The sequence below is a fragment of the Pinus tabuliformis genome, chromosome J (genome assembly GCF_031772625.1).
Source record: "Pinus tabuliformis cultivar Carrire ecotype Pingquan chromosome J, CPIR1, whole genome shotgun sequence".
Taxonomy (NCBI): Eukaryota; Viridiplantae; Streptophyta; class Pinopsida; order Pinales; family Pinaceae; genus Pinus; species Pinus tabuliformis.
This window is the reverse complement of record NC_142295.1, coordinates 747,762,607-747,787,426: the sequence shown is the minus strand read 5'-3', so window position 1 is coordinate 747,787,426 and position 24,820 is coordinate 747,762,607. Positions and strand designations below refer to the sequence as shown.

Below are 24,820 nucleotides of genomic sequence, written 5' to 3'. Positions count from 1 at the left end.
TGAGAAACCATTTTGAAGAAAGATCTCCATAACAAGTGAGCAATAGCAGGATCCCCAGAGGAAGGAAGAGAAAAATAGAAGTAATAAAAGAATAGGAACCCTAGACTCAACTGGAATTATTAGAAGAAGAATTTCCCATAGTGGATATATTGTAGAAAATGAAACAAGGAAATCTTAGAAGGAAGAAAGTTAGAAAAAGAGTAGAGGATTTACCACAAACAAGGACCCTTCCTCAAGAAGAAAAGTTAAAAAGTAGAAGAAGGAAAACACAGGGATTACAAGCTTCAGGAGTAAGGAGAAATACAAGGTTGATCACAATGAAATGGGCAATCTCAAAAGATATGGAATACATAGATCTTGAGGAAGAAGAGCCAACTGAAAACCTTGAAAGTTCTCCAAGAGGATCACCATAATCATCATCGAGAGTGTCACCACAACCTTGCAAAAGCCTAGTACATAGTCTGGGTGTTGACCCTATTCAACAAAAGATTTATGACTACATAGAGTCATTGCAAATAAAAGAGACAACAACTAAAGAAGCAATTCAAAGTCCTCGAGAAGGAAGCAATCAGTTCAATGAACCATAAGAATCTTCAACCTCAAACGTTTTAAAGCAACATATTTTTAGTTGGAGACATTAAAAAAATATCTCAAGAATGAGAATTAGGAATTGAAGGCAGAAAGTGAGATCCAAATTGCAAAATGTGACAATCTCATCCTTCATTTGAGTGTGTGGTACAAGAAGAACAAAGTGCTGAAGAAGGAAAACAGGGCAATGCAAAGAGAAATTATCAACCTAAAATATAAAACTCTCATGAGAAAACCAAGGATGCCAATAATTGCCAGAAAGAAGAAGAAAGTGGATCTTGGAGGTAATGACCAGAAAGCACAAATGACTTACAATGATGAAGTGTATGAGGACATACAAAACCTCTAGCATGGGGGAATGTAGATCCCAAGGACTGTCTTACCTTGACATCCCTTTTTCCTTATATTTCTTTCCTTTTTCCTATACTTATCACCTAAATAATGCAATAAACACAAGGTTTTGTTAAAGGTATTCTTCTTCATGTTTGACTATATACCTTATTTCTTTGTTAAAGTATGCATTCGACTATGGAATTGGTCTGTTTCTGCATATAATCCAGATTTTTGTAGCTGCCTCCATTATTTGCATAGATCAGAAGCTTCAGCTCAGCAAAGAAATATACAGATGGATAAGGAATAGTCACCTCATGGATTCCTTCCTATTCCTTTGAACCAATTCATCAAGAATTTTGCACGATATCATGGTCAACCCCTAAAGTCAACTACAAGATTGTTGCCATAATCGAATATGAGCTTCAATGAAATCTTATTGATGTTCTTTTCTGAATAGCAACTTGATTATTTAGCAATATAGTTTGATCAAAATAAAGATATTTAGGGTTGAAATACTCATACTGTTATGCTAAAGAATTATTATAAAGATATGGTCACTCTATGTTTTGAGTGGGCGCCAGATGATGTAATTTTTTAGAACAATTTGTTAAGATTCATTTTGCAAGTAATAAACTTGGTTTTATGGTTGTATATGATGTGTTGATTCGAGATTGTTGACTCAATTATGGAGGGCCCCTGCGACCAGTAACATGTCTTTAACCGATTGCACTTAGATCTCTTTCATTACTTAAATACTTTGTTTTGTGTGAAGAAATGCAGTATGATGAGTTCACCATTGAATTGTTGTATGCATAAGAAATTTCCTTTGCTTTATACCTAGTTTAACTCTACCATTTGATTTTCTTTTTATCTGGTATAGTGTGGTCAATTTCATTTGCTTTCTATTTAGTGTAGCCCAATTGTTTTATTTCATAGCATAGCTGTTGTTCAGAATGTCTTGTTTGGATGAAATTGAATAAGTAAAAGGGTGAGAGTCTTCTCCTTAGCAATTAAATTCAGACATTATTCATTTACATTTTGATAGAATAGATTTCTCCTACACATAGTAAATCAGATTTGGCTGCAGCATAAAAATTCAAGACAAAAAACTCAAAACAATCTAACACAAGTAAACCTAGAACCACTTTCATATCATCCATAAACTAATAATAACTCCTAAGAAATCAACTGACAACTTTAGGGATTAAGACACTAGTAGAATTAACGATACCATCTCCATACTAATTTCAAAGTTTAGAGCCTAACAAGAACATAATGACATAAAAATAACTTCTAGAACACATAGTGCACCTATGCTTCATCAGTATACTTGCCTTGGTCGATAATTTATGATTGACAATTTAAGGACATTAAATTGGCCAAAAAGTAGCAATAGTTGTCGTGGTTGTTGGAATATTTTCATTGGTGTGATGTGGCTTCCATATTTTTATCTTTTCCCCCTTTCCATTTCTTATTCCCCTCCTTAGAAGTCTCTTATTTGTCCTTCTACTTCAATCCACTTGATTTCCCTTTCTTCAAGCCTATTTTCTCCAAGTATTGTGCCTATACACAAGCCTTATCCATCAATCTAGGCTTTAAAAACATCACTTATTTATGCAGATGGTTATGTATACACCCCATATACTTTAGGAGTATATATGAGTTCTTTGGGGAGATACCTAGAATTACGGTCATCTTTCTAAACTCTATGGTTTACTCCTATGCACTTTGTCCCTCGTTATACCTAAAGTAGTACTATTTGATCCACAAGTCCTCCATATACCTAATAGGTTAAAATTGTGTTTTTTGATGGTTTTGAAGTCCTTCAACTTAGTCATTGGAGGATCTTCCTCCAACCTCACGGTCTCCATGTGGCTTTCCCATTAGGTCAAGTCATGGCCCTCTAATTTTAGTCACGCAAATGAAATTTTGTGTTCCTGCTCTATATGAGGAACTCTAAAAGAAACTTCTAAGTATTGAAACTAGTGATTTAGCTTTATATCATTGATCCTACCTTGGTATGCCTTGATATCGAACTTTTATTCCATTTTGAAAAGGGACTCTGAATGGTTTACATAAATTGAAATGGGTTTATTTATTTCCAGTCCTTTCTTTAGTTGATTCTTCATTTCTTCCTAATTTCCTGATCTCCACTCTCATCTATCATCTGTGTTAGAACCCCCATTTCTTCAAGTATCCTAAACTTATTGTTTTGGGCCGACATGAAGAGATTCAAATTATGGCTTATATTTGTAACTTGTGCTTTCAGTCGTGAAAACTTGTACTTTACAAGATCAAGAGGGTCATTCAAAGATTTGTTAATCATGATTAAGGTTTTACAAGTTTTGTCTTAGTTGATCTAGATCCCATATAAACTCCATAATATACAAAAATAATTTTTCTTTGATACCATTATGATCCATAAACCAACATGGATATTCCAATGGATAGTTCGTCATAAAAGACTTGATAAAAATCTATTTAAGAAATAAAAAATGTAAACTATTAGGGTTTCATTTCTCTTTAGATTTATGGATCTATCGATTATTGTTAATTGTGTATGCATAGAAATTAGAATTATGCAGAGATAAAGAGCAACAAAATATAACCTCACAACCTCGATTTGACACAAAATATAACCTAGGAAACCCTTTCAAGAGAAAACCTATCTAGAAGGTGAGGCAACTTTGCTTTCTTTCTCTAAATAGAAAATGTCTAAGAATACAAAGAAATAATTTTTGTGACATGTGGGATCCTACAGTGCACAAATCCTTTATGTGTGCTCTATCCCTATCCCTCTCAGTTGTTTTGTTCATCTATGGAACAGATGTACTAAAAAAGAATCGAACCCCTTTTCCTCCCAATGGCCCGATTATAACATAGCCCAATAGCCTACAAGTGGTAAGGTTTGAAAGCCTCGACTTTTAACTAGAGTTACAATATGGAATCTTCTAGATCCTTGTCCATCATAATCACAAGGCTAGCCCCTTTTCTATGAGTTATTGGGGATGATGGTGCATCGTCTCGAATTTTGAGTGGCATAATGTTTACATAGGGACTTCACTTGAAGTGATTTTTGAACCGTTGGAAAGTTATCTATGTGTATAATATGAAAATGTTTACCACACTAATAAAAAAAAAAACCTAAAAAACATCATTTAATGCATCAAAATTATCTGAGGAGGTTTCAAACCCTAATTTTCCAAACTGGGTCCCACCTATAAAAATAGTTATCTAAGTTTATTCCTCCAAATTTTCCTCTCTGAAATCATCGATATTGATTGAAAATAATATAATAATCCATTCCATATCATATTCAATACTAAGCTACTGAGAAAATCCTTTGGCAACTAGCCTTTCCTCATATTTTTCTACATTTCCTTTCTCATCCTGTTTTTTCTTGTACACACACTTAACACAATGTTGATTTTATCTAGTTGGTGATCAACAAGATCACATTTCTCATTCCTTTCATTGATTGAAATTTCTTCATTCATGACATATACGCAATGTTCTTCTTTCACTAGCTCTTCAAAATAAGTAGGTTGATAGGATAATAAGGTAAAGCGAGATTATCGATCCATTGCATCACATTGCTTATAGGTTTCCTTCTAGCTCCTCGTTTTCTCATTAGGGTAATTTTTATGTTTAAAAGGGGTCTCGTACAGAAAATAACAAAACAAGAATTATGAATTTTTACAGGAAGAGAAATAAAATTATTTTCTTAATTGTATTTTTAGATTATCTCCTTATAGGTTTACTCAAATGTCAAGTGTAGGTACCTCTTGGATGTGGAATTAAATTTTTCATCCAACTACTACCCACTCTACATACTTTTGAGTAATTCAAACTGGTAAAAAAAATGCATGAAAAAAGTGGTTTGTAAGATGAGTGTCTTACACATGACATCAAGTGAATAAATAAGGAGATAAGCTGAAAATACAAATAAAAGACATAATTTACCTCTTTCACAATTCTAAAAAACTACTAGAAGTTTTAGTTAAAGGTTTTTGAAGTAAGAAAAGGAAATATGTGATATAGAATTGAAAAAAAAAGTAAGACACCAAAAATCAAAGGGAAAAATCATTAGAAAATAAAACCTTAATGAATTAAAGTTTTGAATGTACAAAACTGGACTAGTCTTGTAAACAAGGGAATCTTTAGGATGATATTGGGAGATCAAGGAACTGCAAAAGAATATTGTTGCTAAAATAGGATGAGTACTAATTAAGAGGAGACAACTAAGTAAAATAGAATTAATTTTACTTTTAAAATCTTAAATATGATTTATAAAAATGTAAATTTGTTTTTAACGTTATTTTAAATAATGCATCAATATTAATGATATATCATAAATTTAATTAAGATTAAATTTTCTATATATTTCATAAATTAGTATTTTTTTATTTTATATATATATATATATAATTGAGAACCAAATGGTTAATCATAATAATCCTATTTTGTCAATTCAATTATGATAACTTTTTGCCGTGAAAAATAATAATGATATTCAATAAAAATAAAAATGTCATCTCAACTACATTAGTTATAAGAAAATCAATTGATGTGCTTTCAAAACCATATTGTAATTTTCATAGTTATTAAAATAATGAACGAGTCATATGGTGAAAAGTTTTTCAATAAAATAATATACACTCTATATATCAACATATCCCAATTTTACATACACATCAAGAGAAGATAACCTTTTTTATTAGTCCCTGCCATCTCGCAATGGCCAGGGACTATAGGAATCAGAATTGTCGTTTTTAGCAATAAATTGAGTTGCTTATCATCTAGAATAAGTAGCTACTATGACGAATAACCAAATTTTTGAACAACAATCCATTTACAATCCAGTTGATCGTCTTATTTAGCCTCTTCCCGAGGCGGGGAGGCTAAAACATACGGTTATATCATATTTGCGCTTCACATTTAGAAATTTAAAAATTTAACTTGCAAGTAATGCTAGCATTAAATCAAAAAATCAAATGTCAATCATGTATATTTCTTTACTATATACTGAGAACAAGAATCCCGTTGTCTCTGCATGTACAGCTGCCACGGCTTCGTGGACATCTGCTATGGCTTCGACAACTGCTATGACTTTTTCCAAGTGTCTTGATCCATTGAAGTTATGACCTTCAGAAAACTGGATAAATTCATTGCAATTGCGGTGGTGGGGGAAACAGAGGAGTGGCAGAAATGGAGAGAGCGCTGGTTCCTATACCAGGTTTGGAGAATGAAGTTGTGCGGCTCCTTTCACCACAGAAGACAAGGTATAAGACAAGGTATTTTACGACGTTCATAGAAACGTTCATAGAATTAACTTTTCCGCATATTTCTAGGATTATCCTCCCTTCTGTACTCTATTTACAATAATGGCTTCACCCACAACAATATTTACTCTGTAAGTCTGCAGTCTTAGGGTACAGTTCTATTTTTAAGTGCAAACAGTAATCCTCTAAATTGTATTTCCTCACATGCCTAATAAGTCCACCTATTAAACTTAAAACAATATTCCTATATTCATGATTTAAAAGGATAACGAATTTCCCATAATCTGATTTTCACTCAATAACTTAATAATCAATTAATAAATTCAACTATTAAATTCAACTATTCAGAATATCATATTCTCTATATCTTTTGTAGTACAAGAAGTTTCTACAATTTATTCCTCTGTAGTATTCTAATGGAAGAGTTCAACTAGAAAAGTCTAGATAAGCCAAACTGTAGTGACATAACAGATCGATTATAGTTCATATCTCCAGCCGTAAGTATATTCATCCAAAGCACTAGATTATGACCTTAACATACACAATTCCCATACGAACAAATCGTTAGTGCTATGACGACTTCTCTTTCTTATTAATCTCAGGCCAACATACGAGGCATTATCGCATCAGAACTCTAGTTTATTATCGCATCAGAACTCTAGTTTATTGTAATAATGGAATTCTATACTTCCTCACTCTATATTTTTCCTTCTTATATCCAGATAAGAACATTTCGGTAATAATATTATTCTGACATATGATGCTCATCACGTATTTCCTTAATCTCAATTAACTGTATCCCTTCCATGAAATGCATTATCCTAATGAATTTTGCTTTCAACCACATATTATTTTGCACATATTAAAAAAAAGAATATTAGGAGAAAACTGTACCTTTTGCACCTTTCTCTTCGAATTGGATTTGGAATTGCACCTTCTTGTTTTCATCTGTAATCGCTCGTCAATGTTAAGGTGGCCTTCAGCAACTGTGTGTAGGGCTTCAGCATACACTCATCTCTTCTGCCCCATCGAAGCTCTGCCCCATTGAAGCTCAGCAGACTTCACGGAAGTGCACCAGACCTTTGGGGAACACGAACACGTCTCCCTTCTCAAGCGTTTTGCTGAACAATTTATGGGCGCGTTTTGCTGAACAATTTATGGGCAGTGGTGATAAAGCCGACTGAGAGAGTACCCTCCATGACGACCAAGATTTCTGTGGCCCGCGGATGAGTGTGAAGGGGATTAAGGCAGAGAGGAGCAGCGAAATCAATCCGAGCCATGGAGATTCCCAAGGTGTTTAAGCCTGCTATCTGCATTACATTGGCTGGAGTGATGTTGGATCCCATCATGTTACTTGTATCCTCTGCAATATCTAGGCCCCTAAACATGAAGTCATCTGCGGTAACCATGCTTGCATCCGTACACGGGAACCCGCAATTACAGTCAAATAAACGTATATATATATATGATCAGATTCACATCTCATGAAACGAATCGAACTAACTTTTGTTGACTGTTCAGATCATGCACATCATGCACGAAGGACAAACTGGAAAGACTCAATTCAGCAGCTGTAAGCCATTTCCTCTGAATTGAGCTATTCGACCGCAATAACACGTAATTGCGATTACTCTGGCCTAGTGGTAAATGCATGCACTACTACTGACACGTGAAATGCATGCAACAGGCAATAGCAATATTTGTGTGTTGGAGCAGTGGAATATTGACGCGCGCTTGCCTGGATGCCCGTAACGCTTTGGTATCATAGGTTTAAAAAAAAATGACTTATGGTCTTCCCTCTTAGCTTAAAAAATAAGACCTTTAATAAGCTTTCGATCGACTTCTGACTAGCGAGTTTTATGGTTTAATCGTCTATATTGATATGTACGACCTATGATTTAAAATTGAATTTATAATTCTATTATTAAGTCCCTAATCATTTGATGTAATTGTTTTGTCTCATTCTTAACTATATTTCATTTCTATAAAAATTGTAAATTGTCTATATATATATCCTGTCTTAGGGGGTCTACATACCTCATATCAAACATGGGTATCTTGTATCTGTGTCATGTAACTTGGGAATAAACAATTCAATTTTTGTAATAACACCTCTCCATTAGAACAAAAGGAAAGATGAAATGGCCCACCTTCTCACAAACAATAGTGCGGCGTGGAACAAAGATCACACTATATTCTCTTTGAAGATTTTGCTTAGTATCGTGCTGAATATGTGACGAAATCATCTTCATAAAATTAACTTGAGGCCGAACAAGGTACATTATACTTTTACAATCAGTCTGAATAGGATCAGCCGAAAGATGGCGCAAGTTTTCCACCCCATGCTCCTGCATTCCACAAACACATAGCTATAAGATAGTGCCCAACAGCAAGTTTAAGCTAAGCTTAATTGCAAAAGATAAGTTCTAGGTCATGCAGTTCTTTTAAAAAAATCCATAAACCAGTCAAACTTCTTACAATTCATATAACTTTTGCAATAAGACTTTCAATGAGGTTAAAGCAAAGCACAGCAAGTTATCAGTTAAGAGACACTTTCAATCTCATAGGACATTATATGGCAAATTCAAAAGGGTGACCAGCATGAGTGAAACCTGATTGGGAGAACAAAACTAAACAAGGCTGTTGATGCCAACAATCACCTCAATCATCGTGATTGTAGTTCATGGTAACTGTGACCAGCAACAACCACCTTGTTGACTCCTATAAAAGAGAGTGGATACAGCAATCACCTCAATCATTTCTTCTACCCACATTTGCTCCACTTATTGGTCAAGGGCCAAGGCATATGACTGGTGCAACAGAAGCATGCTCGTGCTATGGAAAACTGCAAGAGCTATAAGAACTTCTCTCTAGAGGATATTTGTTTTGCGTATATCTTTTGTCTCAGCTTGAGGAGTGTTACTGTCATGAATAATGATGCACACAATCTCCTTGGCCTATTGTAAAATTTTGCACAAGCACCATTAGTAAGCAGGACCAATGCTTAATTGAATTGCTCTTCTTCGGAGTCAATACAAACCATCACAAATGACTTGGCAATGTCACTATCACCCAAGCAGAACTCATTAGTTTACAGCTTCAGCATTCAGAATTACAGCTATCTCGATGTCCATTTTCATATTTCGGACTTCCACTTTAGTCCTTGTCATTCCAATTTCGGGGGCAGCTTACTGCAAATGTAATTTGATTCATCTAATTTATGGAATTGAAAAATTACATGTTATTGATAACTTTTGGGTCTTCGATGAATTTGGATTTACTAAATTATCTCTTATGTGCACAGGCCGCAGAGTGCAGGGGGGGGCCGAACCCCGCCGCCCCCCATTCCTGGTGCTGTTGCCTATTCCCTTTCTCGTTTCTAGTAACGTGAGTCTTTGGTTTACAGATAGACTGGTTTGTCTGAATAGCAGCAGAATGAAAAGAAGACAACACTGACAATATCCCTCCTTACCTTCAAAAGAGATGTTTGAGCAATCAGCGCTAGCGGCCCGCTAAGTTTCGGGTCCAGAAAAAGCATCTTCCTACCACGAATCTGCACTCGCGACAATTAAAAGAGCAATGTGAAAGAGATTTACATTATAATGCGTATATCCTATTTGCAATGCTGGAAGTGGATATCTATGACTGATGATGTACACCATTACTGAAAAGATTCGGACGCCAGCAATTCGAATCGAACGCTAAGTCAAATCGTAAAAAGCAATTTTACTCACTGTTGTCAGAATGTGCACGAGTTCCTTCTGAGATTTCTCCCTGGATACGCGAATCCAACAATTTATCACTCTGAATATTTTAAATGGAGGGGCAAAGTATTGACAAAGTTCATGCAATTTGGCAATAGTACTTACCTCAGGGATGATAGATTTATCGGGGCATTGTCCAGGCTAGGGCTGCGGCCTTCTGCTTCTTATTTGGACGACTCCTAGGTCAGCGACAGTGGCAACGGTTGGGGTTTCTCATAGTGGCATTAACTACCCCGTTCTTCTAGCTCTGGCATGTTGGGATTCTGCACAACTGACAGGTTTAAAAACGCTCAGCGAACTCTCCTTACGCTGTTTTTGGGCCAAATGAGCTCGGTTACTGCGACTTCTTCCTCGGACCAAACATCAACCAGCTTATCGCTGGGCTTCAATAAAATAAAAAATACGCTGTGGCGATATAGGCTCTTAGCAGTCTTTATCAACGAACAAGGGAATTACGTCACTCTTACAGGTGTCTGGCGGCTATGCTTGATGGATAGCGGCTCCCTGGAAGTTAATAAAAAATCATTCTTGCAGATAGCGACAAATAAGATGAGAGATGATGCGACTGTCTTTAAAATGGTGCTTGATTTAACTCTTCAAATTTTCTCGGCTGAACTGTTAAGAATTTTACGAGGGGGAAGGGGAGAAGCTCCCTCAACAAATTAGAGTTGCCGCAAGCAAATTGCAACGGGACATAAACTTAAAAAACACAAATAACACAGGGGGAAAGAGTTAACCAGCCATATATTGGGTATTTAATGCCCTCAGAGCAGCACGCGACTTAACGCGATAACACGGGAGCGGGAAAATTCGGCATTAAATAATATTTGCCCGCTCCCGTGTTATCAGGCTAAGTTGCTTGCTGCTCTGAGAGCATTAAATACCCAATATATGGCTGGTTAGCTCCAGCCTAACACAGGGTTCCCGAGTAACACACATAAACTGAGCAAGCATTCCCAATATTTTCTTCTCTGCTTTTCTCTGCAGTCTTCCATAGCCTTCTTTATGCAGGGACTTGCTGCCTAGCAGCTTCACTTGTTTTTCTACAAACCAATGTGACTTGGATTATATTATTAAATATTTCATCTTTTACGATTACCTTTTATATTTTTCTAAGTGACCTATATTTTATTATTAATTATTTCATCTTTTATATTTTTCTAAGTGACCTATATTTTATTATTAATTATTTCATCTTTTATGATTTTTAAAATTAAAAGATATGTTTTTACATTTTTTTTAACAAGAAATCTCATTCACTTTACAATTTGTTTTAGTATTACATCCAAGTTTACAAACTTGGAAAGATCAAATTACAATAAATAAATACGCTATTCCATTTGCCTAAATTTTAAAAAATAGTTAGTCTTAATAGGTTATATTACTATAATATATAAAACTATATACTTGCGGGAAAAAAGGTCTATGAGTTTACATTATTTTGTAAACATTTTATTTCTTGGAAACTAGAGTTCTAGTACTTCCATGAAATCTTTTCCTATCTAAAATAGTTATGGGTGCATTAATATGAGGAATATTTAATAATGAATTATTCATTGTCTCTAGTGGAAGGGGAACCTAACTATCTTTAACTCGAGGTCATTTGAACATCTTGAATTAATTTGGGGTCATTAGAATTTGTTGGTATAGATTAACAATCTCATCCTTAAATCATTGAATTAGAGTTTTGTGGTTGATTATCATATTCATTATTATATTTAGGTTGGAAACCACTAATAACAACTCAAATTTCACTTTTTATTTTTCCAGTATGCCTCCAAATATCTAATATGTCTTGAATTGGTCATTGATTCCCCAAATCAATGTTGATTCTAATGCCATTGAAACACTGCAAAGGACCCACGAAGATAATCAAGACTCTAATTTGTGTGTGAATAATCCAAGAATAAAAACATGATATTACCCCAAAAGCACAACCCATGAGCTTCCTACAAAATGGACCCTTCACAAGACTCGAAGATAATCAAGACTTTGACTTCCATTTTCAGCATGCAACATTTTTTAGCAATTGTCTATTTGGTCGAAAGAGCAATGCAATGCATGGATTTCCTTTTTCAAACAATTGTATTGTATGGAAGTCACCCAACATTGGGAACCATAAGTATCAAATTTAAGGAACGGTTAAAGACCCCGTAATCATAACAAATTATATTGAATACATAATGGAAATTTCATTTTCCATGATTGTTAGTTAAACCATTGGCACAACTTGAGCTTTAATTATTATTTGAAACAATGATTTTGAGATAAACATCTCCTATCAATATTGATTTGTCCCTCCTGATACCATAAATTTCCCATGTTGTGATTATATGGTCGTCAATTAATAGTTAAGTTGTACCCTTGTCTTGATGCAAGATGTGCTCAAATCACAATGAAAGTCATAACGAACTAGATGGATAATCTTGGATATATCATTCCCTCCTTTGTCAAATGTATCCATGATATGGAATGACCTCATGCCTAGCTGGAACATATTCCGCCAATTTCACAAACCTATCCATGTTGACCTAGGGGGAATATTGGGAGCATTCCACAAGCATTTCTAGGCTGACCTAAGGGAGATATCTTTAACACTTGTATGCCCCAAGGCTTTTAAGTCTATCACTTAAGGCTAAAAATTGAGGCCAATTTTACATAATTCCCTAATTCTCATCATTATGGAATGTGATAATTTCTCTCTTTCCCATCAATCCTCAAAGTTCCAATGACCAATTGCATTCCCTTATTTTCCATTTTTTCAATTGTATAATTGTTCTATGGAAACACATGAAACATAGAGTAATAATAAATCTTAGATAGGAGAGATATAATACTCGTGAGGGTGCCCTACAATTGCACATCTCCTGAACAATTGCCAAAGTCTAGATAGTGTATTAGGCTCCTAGAATCTCCTATGATAATTAGGTTATTAATGTTATGGACACATGATTGAATTAAAACTTGGAAGAGAGTGTATGCTTAATCCTACTTGTTCAAATCATTTCTCAATCACCATGCATATGATATTTCAAAATTTATTTTGAGAAAAAGAATTACCCAACACCCCTACTCTTTGCTTTCCACCCTTAATATGCTTTTACATATTAAGAGTTATATATATATCTATATATCTATATATATATATATATATATATATATATATATATATATATATATATATATATATATATATATATATATATATATATATATACACACACACACACAATGGAGAAATGTTTCCCTTAATATTTCCTTTTATTGTGGTTCATGGAATGTAGAGACTAGTGAGGACTATGTCCACGGAAACATTGTGTCAAGCATATCTACCCAAAGGGATCAGTTCTTGTTGCCTCATTAACAAATCCTAACCATGAGAGTGTCGAGAAGAACTGACCCATGACATCTCAGTAGCGAGGTACTTTAACCATGAAAACTCGGCTAGTTGAGCTAACCCATCAAATTTGTATTTTTAATATTTATTAATAAAATAAAAAATAATATATATATATAATTTGAACTTGCATTATATTTTATCATACATTATTTACCCTATTGATATAAGAAGTCAACTTCTAATAATATTTTAGTGCTTATGTATTAGATTTTAATGATCATAAAATGTCCCTCCCATATGTGACAATATAGGTACTCTTATTAACAACTCATACTATGATTTTAAGGATTTATTTCTCTTCTTTATAAAAATAAATTTTACAACTTTCTTTTCGTGCGTTAATCCATTTTCTTTCCCACCTTTCTTTTTACCCTCAATCATTTTCACTCATCAATAGAACACGTTTTGTTTTCGAGAACTATTTCGTTTGTCAATAAAATCTACCCGTTGGTGTGTAGGTGACTTTAATACTTCTTATTGTTCTTATTTTTGTTACTACGAGTGTTTATTTATTGTGATCATTATTTTATTTTGTGTTAATTATCTTTTCGCAGAGAAACTAGTCGCACAGATCTTTGAATCCGTGGAGAAATTGGAGATGGTCGAGCTCTCACATAGGGTGATTTGGGCGTGCTCTCATCCACCCTTTAGCAGATACTGTCACGCATCACCCAGATTTGAGGTTTACCTTTCATTTAGAATAAATGAAGACATAATGATGAGGGTTAAGGTGGGGATACCCTCCTTTCAAAACGTTCCCTCTATAAAAATATGTTCAATTAAGTGATAAACGAGATTTATTGGAGGATCCCCATGGTGTCAATAGTCTCATATTTTAAGGGATAGATGGCAAGGTAGTATGAAAGGCTAGTACTTTCCAAAAGCAGCCAGGAACCTTATATTTGTCATCCCGTCCAACTCTTTGGAAAACCATAGAAATCACATGAGAGATCATGCTTTTATTTGAAATTTTATAGGAGGCTAGCCAACAAAAATAGAGTTGAAGTGGATGCACGAGATCTGGAAACCTAGACAAGATGTATATTTAAGATTTACGGTAAATAGTCTTTTCATCGTCATATTTTCAATTTGGATGATAAAGTTAGAGTCTTCGAAGGAGGGCCATATTTCTATAACAACATGGGACTTTATACTAGGCAATGGGAAACTTGTTTCAATCAAGACAAAGAGAAGTTTTTGGCAGCTCCAGTTTGGGTCCATTTATATTCTTTACCAATTGAATTTGGGATTCTACAGATATTGGAGGGCATAAGCCACACCAATATAGGGTGGTTCATCAAAACATCTGAAGTTACAAAAATATGTAATAATATGTCTTATGCTTGGTTATGTGTCTATATGAATATATCTCAACCCTTGTCGGACTTGATAGAGTTGGACTAATAGGGTGAAATCTAGAATCATGCCATTGATTATGAGCATGTACATTTTTGTTTTCGCTATTTCCATGAGCATGGCCATTTATTCAAGGATTACCCACACCGAAAGAAGGAACAATAGGGTGGTAGAACTCAGGAAAATGATGGGTTCACTAAAGTTGTACCTAAGTGAAGGAACTCACTGTTGAAGAATCTAGGGCAATTATTTAAGACAGGATTCTTCTAGCAATGATAACAATTTGTGAAGCACTTTTACTTTTCTTGTTAGCTTGATCTTCTTCTTATTATTAGTGTATGTTCATTTATTTCATCATACTGCTACCAAAATACAAAAGACAAGAACTCAAGATGTTGGCTCTCTACTAAGGAAAAACATCTCTCTCTTGGAGAGGAAAACCCTTTCTCAAATTTATCTTATTGAAACTTTTATTGCTAAATTCCAAACCCTAGACCCTTGACAAGAATATCCTCCAAGCATAAGTCAAATCTTTTTCCTTCTTCCAACACTTCATCCTCCTTCCTCCAACAATTGATAGTAGTCCTTGTTATGCTTTTTCTAAAAGATATATTCATCTTTGATCCTTAGTAGATTACTTCACATATGAAAAGTACTTTATACCTTCTCCAATCGAGCTCTTTCTTGAGATATAGTTGCAGGTCTGATATGATATCAATATGGCCCTATTTCTTTGCATGTGGGAGGGGATTCCTTCAACAACCTTATGTGAATTTCCTCTTTTCTTCTTCGCTTGAGTGAGCTTCTTCTTCACTTGAGTGAGAGGCCTTATATGCCTACTTTTCTAGCCCAAACAATGAGATATGTATGACTGTGGTGGAGGGATGCTATGACAATAGAGAGACCCTATTTTTCTTTTCACGTATGACTGCAATTGACCTTAGAACACTCCTCTAAGGCTCAATACTTTTTCTTTTTCCTTCACTGCATTAGAGGCTCCTTTATTCGTCCTTTTATCACCCTTAAATTGTCCCTCCTTCTTGTTGATTTCAGAGGTGATCTTCGTTGTCATTGGAGGAGTGGATAACCTCTTATATATAGAGGCTAGTCCCTTGTTTATCCAACTTGAGGCCGACTTGTCATTTATACTTCAGATTGCTTCTTGTCATTTATACTTTGGGGTTCCTTCTTTTAGTAAAGTCATTGCATGGAGGAGACTTGTGAATTTTCTTGGAGGTATTTCTTGGACTCTAATACATATATATACATGGTGTAACATGCCCTTAAGGGTCTTCAACATTTATTTTAACTCTTTGACTTCCCTATAGCACTTTGACATGTGCTAGACCTATACAATGAGCAAGAAACTCATTTATATAAATAACCAAAATAATATTTATTTTCTTTTATAAATACAAAGATCAAAATTACATTTATGAACACTATACCTATATGCACTTTCTTCAATACTACCTCTTAACTAGGGAGGTATTCATAAATCATTACAAGGTGTTTGGCCATTTTCAATCTAAAGAATTCACATAAGAGAAATCGGATTGAAAATCCATCTGTTATAGCATCACAGTTCCAACATTGTTTACATAGATAGGCCTTGACTGATAGCTCTTTCTCTCATTCGATCAAAGCATAATGTTGGTGAGACTAATGACAATAGACACCTTCATCATTATCTCTCAAGGTACATACCCATCTGAGTGTTCACTAAGTATGACCTTCTAGAACTATTCTTATCTTGGGTTCCCAACCCTCAAAGAATATCGGTCCTCTTGCCTACTCATGTCTTGGATTCCCTACACATCCTCAAAGAGCATACAATTGTAGATGATTATCCAGTCCTCCATTTTTTCTTCCAAAGTGAAGACAATAATGTTGTGTCTATGTCTCCCTCTCAACTAGGGAAGATATGCCCATTCCTTGAAGGAATGTACCCAAGTTCCCTTTGGCCAAGAACTTGCCCAAGCTCCCTTTTAATCAAGAAATTTTCAGAGCTTCCTCTTAGCTAGGGACTCTTCTACAGATCACCAACTTCTTCTTTGTGGGTCCTTCAGCGAATGGATCTCCTTCTTTCCTTGATGTCATGATGTTTTGTTTTTCTTCTTCTTTGTAGGGCATCATCCATCGATAACTTTCCTTCTTAGCTTGTCATGTCATTCCTTTCTTTGTGGAAAGTGGATTTATTGATACATGTTAAGATATTTAGTCATTTGGCTACTCCTTTGTCATATTTATTTATTTCTAGAATATTAACCATGTGAATGATTAGTTTTGCTTTCTCTTTCAATTCTTCATTCTAGTAGCCTTTCATGAATTCATTCTGATATTACTTCAAAATTTAAATAGTAATTTGTCGGATGGATTTCCATCATGACATCCTATTGACTTGAATTATTAAACAGTATCTTCATATCTCCAAGGCCTTTCTAAGTGTCAAGGGTCCTTTTGATCTTTTTCTTCCTTTGTCAGAGTTCTCGTGCCTTCTTTCGGGAGATATCTTCAATGAATCTGTCAGATAATGATTCCTAGTGACCATAGTGTCTTTTCATCTTTGATCTCTTTCTTCATCTTCTTCTTCATAGATTGTTTAGTCAACCACCTCATACTCCTTATGAGGACATTTCTTCATGTTGACCTTCATTGGTATGTAAATCATGCCTTCAAGCATGTTATTAGTGAAAGAGATCTTTCTATTCTTGATCATGTTTTAGAACCATTCCTCATGATCCAATAATACATATGATGACATGAATTAACATAGATGCATACATACCTCATCTTTAGTTTTTCTTTTGATCATCTTAGCTTCCTTTGTTGGTCCTTCTAGATTGAGATTTATTTTTTTTCTTTTGTTTCATATTTTCTTGTCTGCATATCATACTTTCTTGAATCCCATGAATGGAACTCCTATTGAGACATTTGATATTTTTATGAACCTTGTATTGAAGATTCTATTGGAGGATCTTGATGACCCTTATCCAGCAAATTCTTCTTCTTTGTTGATGATGGAGGCTTTCTAAGATTTTATCATGATCATTTTATTTCATCATGGTGAGGTTATTCACTAGCTACATCCTTCCTACATCAATATCTTGAGCTATCATTCTTCTATATTCTGGAAGATGCCACTAAACCATGAATTCTATCCTATTTCTATATGCTCCTATGATACTCAAAACTTTGAGAGAAGACTTATGTAAAGAAGTTGACTTAGTCATAGTAGAGATCTTGAGGGTCCTCCTTTTTCTTCTTCTTATCTTCTTCTTTCACTTCTTGAATAATGCGAGCTTCTTCTCATTTCCTCTTGTTGTTGTCCTTCTTGAACTTGGGACAATACCTTTTGTAGTGTCCATATTCTTGATAACCAAAGCATTGGATTTTGGACATATCTTTGTTTCGTATCCTTCGTGGACCAAATTTGCCAAATTTTCCCTTTCTCTTGGCCATAGCAGCACATGCTTTCTCACGTAGATCATTGAGTACTACAGTTGTCATTTCTCTGTCAAACATTACTTCTCCTAGTTCTTGAAGTTTATCTCTCATCTTAGATATTCTCATGAATTAAGGAGTTATTCCTTCCTTGGATATCTTCATCTTGTACAATTCGTTGGATAGTGATATCACTTCTCTAGATGTGCTAACCAAGAATAGCTCTATTAATTTATCATAGATTTATTTTAATGTTTTAAGCTTGGAAACATAAGGAATGAGAGAGTCCTTGATGGATTCTATTAGAATCCTTTCAGCTCTTGTTTCATTCCTATTGTAATTTGCTAAGGCTTGAGTTCATTCCTTAGTAGGGACAGTGACATCCCCTTTGATGTGGTCTAGAAGTTCATTCTCCTTGAGAAATAAATCAATCCTCTTTTTGCATGTAAGGAAATTAGTAGTCCCAACCAATTTGTTGTGTTCCTTGCAAAAATACATTGAGATATGTTCATAAGGGGACATACAAATGCTTACTTCATAGTGTTGGTGATGTAGAAGTCTTTCTTCCTTCTTGAAGATTTGATGATTTTCCTTCTTGGATATTGATGATCTTCAAATTTCCTTCATCAAAGGGATTGCATGATGATGAAGACTTATTGGAGTGTGAGGCTTGATTTGGAGTTATTTTCATTTGAATATGATGTAACTTGATGTAGGTTCTCCTTTGAATGGATCTCCTTGTAGGTGCCATTATATGAAAGGCTTCTCTTCTTGTTTTGTAGTCTTACTCGATGGATAGTAGATGGTAGACATCGTTGTCCTTGATGTATTTGAAACTCTTAGCTTGATGCTTCAACCTTGTATGTGGTCTTGAGATTCCCTTCCTTTATGTGTCAGCTTACCTCCGATACCATGTTGAAGAATCTAGGGAAATTATTTATGATAGGATTCTTCTAGAAATGATAACAATTTGTGAATCACTTTTACTTTTATTGTTAGCTTCATATTCTTCTTATTATTAGTGTATGTTCTTTTAGTTCATCAAACTTCTACCAAAATACAAAAGACAAGAACACAAGATATTGTCTCTCTGCCAGGGAAAAACATCTCTATCTTAGAGAGGAAAACCCTTTCTCAAATTTCTCTTATTGAAGCTTCTATTGATAAATTCCAAACCCTAGACCCTTGACAATAATATACTCCAAGCACAAGTCAAGTCTTTTCCCTTCTTCTTCTGACAATTCATCCCCCTTCCTCCAGTAATTTTTCCTTCTTCTGGAAATTGATAGTAGTCCTTGTTATGCTTGTTCTACAAGAGATATTCATCTCTGACCCTTAGTAGATTCCTTTACATATGAAGAGTACTTTATCCCTTATCCAACATAGCTCTTTCTTGTGATATAGTTGTAGGCCTGATATGATAGCATTATGGCCCTATTTCTTTGTACGTGTGAGGGGATTCCTCCAAGAACCTTATGCGAAAGTCCTCTTTCCTTCTTCTCTTGAGTGAGCTTATTCTTCGCTTGACAGAGAGGCCTTATAGGCCTAATTTATAACCCAAACAATGAGATATGTATGACTGTGGTAGAGGGACATTACGACAATAGAGAGACCCTCTTTTTCTTCTCATGTGTAACTGCAATTGACCTTAGAACAGTCCTATAAGGCTCGATACTTTTTCTTCTTCCTTCATTTCACTAGAGGCTCCTTTCTCTGTCCATTTATCACCCTTAACGTGTCCCTTATTCTCACTGATTTTAAAGGTGATCTTTGTTGTCATTGAATGAGTGGACAACCTCTTATATATATAGGTATATCCCTTATTTAGGCCGACTTGAGGCCAAATTGTACACATGAGGCTAACTTCTTATTTATACTTTAGATTTCTTCTTTTAGTGATGTCATTTCATGTAGGAGACTTGTGACTTTTCTTGGAGGTATTTCTTGGACTCTAATGCATATATATACATGGTGTAACATGCCCTTAAGGGTCTTCAACATTTATTTTGACTCTTTCACTTTCCTATAGAACTTTTATATGTGTTAGACTTATACAATGTGCAAGAAACGCATTGATATAAATAACCAAAATAATATTTATTTTCTTTTATAAATACAAAGGTCAAAATATTGTTTATGAAGACCGAACCTAGTTACACTTTCTTCGACACTCATGAGGGAGACCCATTACACCTATTCAACTTGTAGATGAAAAAAACTCTTTTTGGACTTGGAATTGATGGAAGTACCTACCCATCCCAGACGATCACCAAAAGGTAGACAATAATTCATCTAAATCTCAAGAAAAGAAACCCAAGAAGTGAAAGTCGGAAGATGAAGCTCTCCAGGAGAATAACTGTTATTTCTTTGACTTACCAGGTATTCAGGAGGTAGCCTAATTAATGAAACAAGACTCCAATGAATACTCATAGAAAAGAAGTTGTTAGTGTGCATGGTGAATGAATGGGCACATGAAGATCTAGGAGAGTTATCAAAAGCACGATTTGAGCACTCTACGGTAACTTACCTTAACTGGAAGACAAAGAAGAGGCAATCCTCTAAAGAAGAGAAAGGGATGAAATCTCTTCAATATCTTAATGAAAAATTGAAAGTGATCCTTATTAAGGATTTATTCAATGAAATCAAAAAGAAAGGAAGAAAGAAGAAGAAGGACTCATTGCAGACCACATGAGAATATCATGTCAATTCAAGTCAGGTCAATGTCTTGTCATATGTTTTTCCCTCTCTAGTATATCATTGAAGATCATGATTGTGACATGGAATATTATAGGTCTAAATAGCAAGGGGAAAATGAGATATCTAAGAGATAGGATCTAAGTTGAGAATATAGACATTGTTATTCTATAGGAAACTAAGTTAATGGGGAACAAATTATCCCTCATCATTGGCAGTTGTTGGAAAGGTAGTAAGTGTATGTCACTTGATGCAAAGAGTAGTGAGAGAGGTCTTTCAATTTTGTGGAACCCACTTTAAATGTTATTTCAATATTTGCTTGCTAGTCCCAGAAGATTAACTATGAAATTTCGATATATAGGAACGATAGAGGTATTTTATCTAATGGAAATATATGGCCCGACAGTACCGGGAGAGAAACGTCTCTTCCTCGATCAATTCTTAGCTACTAATACAATTGTGGGTAATTTGCTATGGGTGGCTAGAAAATATTGGGAAAGCATGCATTCGAAGATTGGACTAAAAAACTACATCGTTTGATAGATATATACAAAAAATCAAGTTGGTTGACATATCAACTATTAATGGTTTGTATACTTGGAATAATTTTCAAGGTGGGAAATATCAAATAGCAAGTCGATTAGACCGCTTCCTTCTCTCTAAGTAGGAGACGCATAAATATATTTTTGTGGATCAGATCACTAGCTAGCGAGGTTGGAGATTAACCTCAAGGAAACCCCTCACAATTGTCCTTTTGGATTTGAAACCTTTTGGTTTCAAGGCCCATAATTCCTCGAACTTCTAAACAAATAGTGGTTGGAGATGGAGGTATGCTTCTACTAAAATGTATACTTTTCAACTAAAGCTTAAAACTTTGAATGAGAGGGTGTGATATGGTAACAACCCCCCATCCCCCCGATTGGTTGAAAATGTGAGATTTCTTCCTATTAAATCCCTCTCACAACATTTGGGTGCTACCAAGGTAGCTAATTTTTAGAAACCAATTAAGCAACGCCACATTTCGTGGCATTGGAAGTTAAAAGAGGATTGTCCTAATGCAACAAGCTCACCTCCTTGGGAGGAATTCCATAAAACGTTAGCAGAAAGGTAGATTATATTATCTCAAAAAATTATATCCTTTGGCGGGGTTACCAATCATTAGGAAAATTATCCCTTAAAAAAAATTATTCCCTCATTGCAGACCCTCCAGTAGCAGGAACGTTAGTGGTATGAAAAAACATTTGGGATGGAAGTTGGTGGCAAAAAATTTATTCTTTTATTTGGTTAATAGCATGGGGTCATTTGTTAATGTGGGATCACTTACAAATAAATGGGATAGGTGGAACATCAATATGTCATCTCTATTGACAACAAGAAGATATGAAAAATCATCTTCTTCTCTCCTACCCTTTTGCGGGTGACACTTGGGACCTTCTCTTTGGGATCTTTGGTCAACATCGACCTTCTTGAGAGGACTTGAAAACTCTCTTAGATAGGTGGTTTGATTATAAATTTAAAAACCCCATCATCTCTTAGGAATGGAAATTGGCACTAGCATTCTTCCTTTGGAACCTATGGAAGGACCATAATCTCATAATTTTTAGTATGAAAATAAGGATTGTCACCATGGTAAAATATGTGATCCACTTGAATCTAAGAGAAGCTATTTTAGATCTACCCTAGACAAAGGAAGGCTAGATAATATCAGATTCAAATCTCCCTATTTTACAAAACCTTCATCTAAATCATTTTATGTGGCAAAAATTTTGACCCAAGCCTCCTTCCGCAAGCCTCTCTATCAAGAATGTCTACACATCACTACCACCATATTTTATCAAAATTAAGTTTTGATGGTGCCTCCAAAGGTAATACTAGTTTGACTGAAGGTGGAGGGATTTTCCATGATGTCGACTCCCAACCTTTATGAATATATGCATGGCCCTATGGGGTGGCACTAGAAAAAGGCCTTCAAGTTGTAGCTCAAGAAGATTATAAGCTCCTTAAGGTTCATGGGGACTCAAAGGTAGTGATTAGTTGTGTGCATAAGTTTCTTGATGGCCAACCACATTATAAATTTGTGCATAATTGGCACCTTATAGAGGTTGTTTCAAGTATAAAACACTTAATATATAAATTTTGTTATGTCACGATTCTTCACACATGTCAGGATGGAATCTGGGTGGCCGATGAGTTGGAAAACTTGGGTTTCAACAGTCCTAACCAAGCCATTGACGAATATATCTGACAGAAATAATTTCCAAAATTTCTGTAGATGTGTTGATGAAGACAAAATTTGTGTTAAGGGAAGAATCCCTAATGGGGGTTCCATTTAAGGTGTCTCAAAAGATATTTTTCCATATGATTACCATGTTGATAAAATGAATGTAGGTGGTGTTGGCGCTCATTGAGGGGAATGTCAATTATTGCACATTTCAACTCAATGGCTTAGCATGACAAATGATTAGCTAGTAGGGGAGGGTTACCCTGGCCCAGTCCCATCATGATAAATTCTCTCTCGGGAGAGCAGTACTGAGACATCATGACATTCGTTTATGTAAAGGGAAGTATTGGTTGATGGTGGAGGGTTTCGGTATTACAAGGATGGAGTCTATCAGTATTTAAAATGAAATCATGTATGGTCACCTATGCTGGGTAGAGAATATGGGTTTTGATCGCGGTGCAACTTCTCACACTTGTCATTCTTTCAACCTCATATGTGGAGAGTTGTGTCATTTAAATATTGTTATCAAGTGGTTGTTCCCTTACTGTAATTCCATGGGAAGTATAGAAGGGTGGTGTCTTTGTAGTTATACATGGGGTGGCATTCCCAATCCACTACATTAGGTATATCTTATCCCTAATGGGGATGACCCTTATGCTCTATTTTAGTTTTGGGACTCTCTCTTTTCTAGATTTTTATTTGTATAAATTTGGTTGAGTTATTGCAAGGTTGAACCATCGAGCTAGGGTCCATGCTTTTTGTGTTATTTCTTCACTAAATAGTTACTGAGCTCACTTTTAAGCTAGTGGTAGTACTCCCCATAATGTCATTTTAGGGTCTCAACCTAGTGGTGGTTTCCTTCTCATGTCTAGTTATTTTATATGGGGTGGGCTACACAAGAAATTTCTCAATTGGGTTCTAAAGGCCTCCTGTTAGGTTTGTTATCTTTTCTTCCACAAGTTTTGTTTGTGTGTGAGTTTCCTTGGTTTCTTAAGCCCATTTATTGTCATTCCTCTTTGCTTGGACCTAACATTATCATCTCAGTGGACAATTTTCCTGACAATTAAATATTTCTTCCCTACCTCTCCTTTTTTTTTTCATTCCAACATGCTATCAACTAGAGGCCTGGTTAGAAGATATCTCACTACACACAGAACACACCATATGTGTTGTAACTACTTCATCATTCATTAGGTGGGTGGATAATTACTTATCCTTGGGTTCTTTACTAGTCACAAGTTGTTGTGTAACCCTTTGGGGAATCTTAACACGTATATTTTGTTTTGTGCTTTCTCCCTTTACTCTAACATCGCTCCAGGCCAAATTCCATTATCAAATACATTCATTTTTGTGGTTTGCATGGCTCCTAAACAAGGAATTCTCAGTCATTGAGGTGGTTCATGAAGTTCCTCCTCACATCATCATTGTTTATTTGGTTGGGAATCGGTGGCTAATTTCTTTGATAAAGTTACTCTTGACGTAAGGAAGGAAATACTTCTTATTTAGTCTAAAGAGTTTGGATATTAGGCTTACTTCTCAGATTCAGAAGTCATAGGTGCTTCGTTTAAGTGGATTCTAGACCTAGGTGAATTTCATAAATGAAAACTCCACTTCCTACACTCTATCACAGTGCAATAGCAAATCGAAACTCTCGTGTATGTTCCTCATTGAAAAAAAGGTGGATAATTACAATTTTTTCATGGGTCATGTGGAAACAAAATGAATCCTTAGGGATATC

General features: G+C 35.1%; 1 long non-coding RNA gene across 1 annotated transcript; it reads right to left on the bottom strand.

The window, feature by feature from the left end:
- Nucleotides 1-8,388: 8,388 nt before the first annotated feature.
- LOC149228884 (uncharacterized) lies at nucleotides 8,389-10,131 on the bottom strand. Its single transcript, XR_016247250.1, has 4 exons — nucleotides 10,073-10,131; nucleotides 9,938-9,977; nucleotides 9,676-9,756; nucleotides 8,389-8,551 (listed from the first exon to the last, which is right to left on the bottom strand). It is a non-coding gene; the product is annotated as an uncharacterized LOC149228884 (long non-coding RNA).
- Between the last annotated feature and the right edge of the window lie 14,689 nt (nucleotides 10,132-24,820).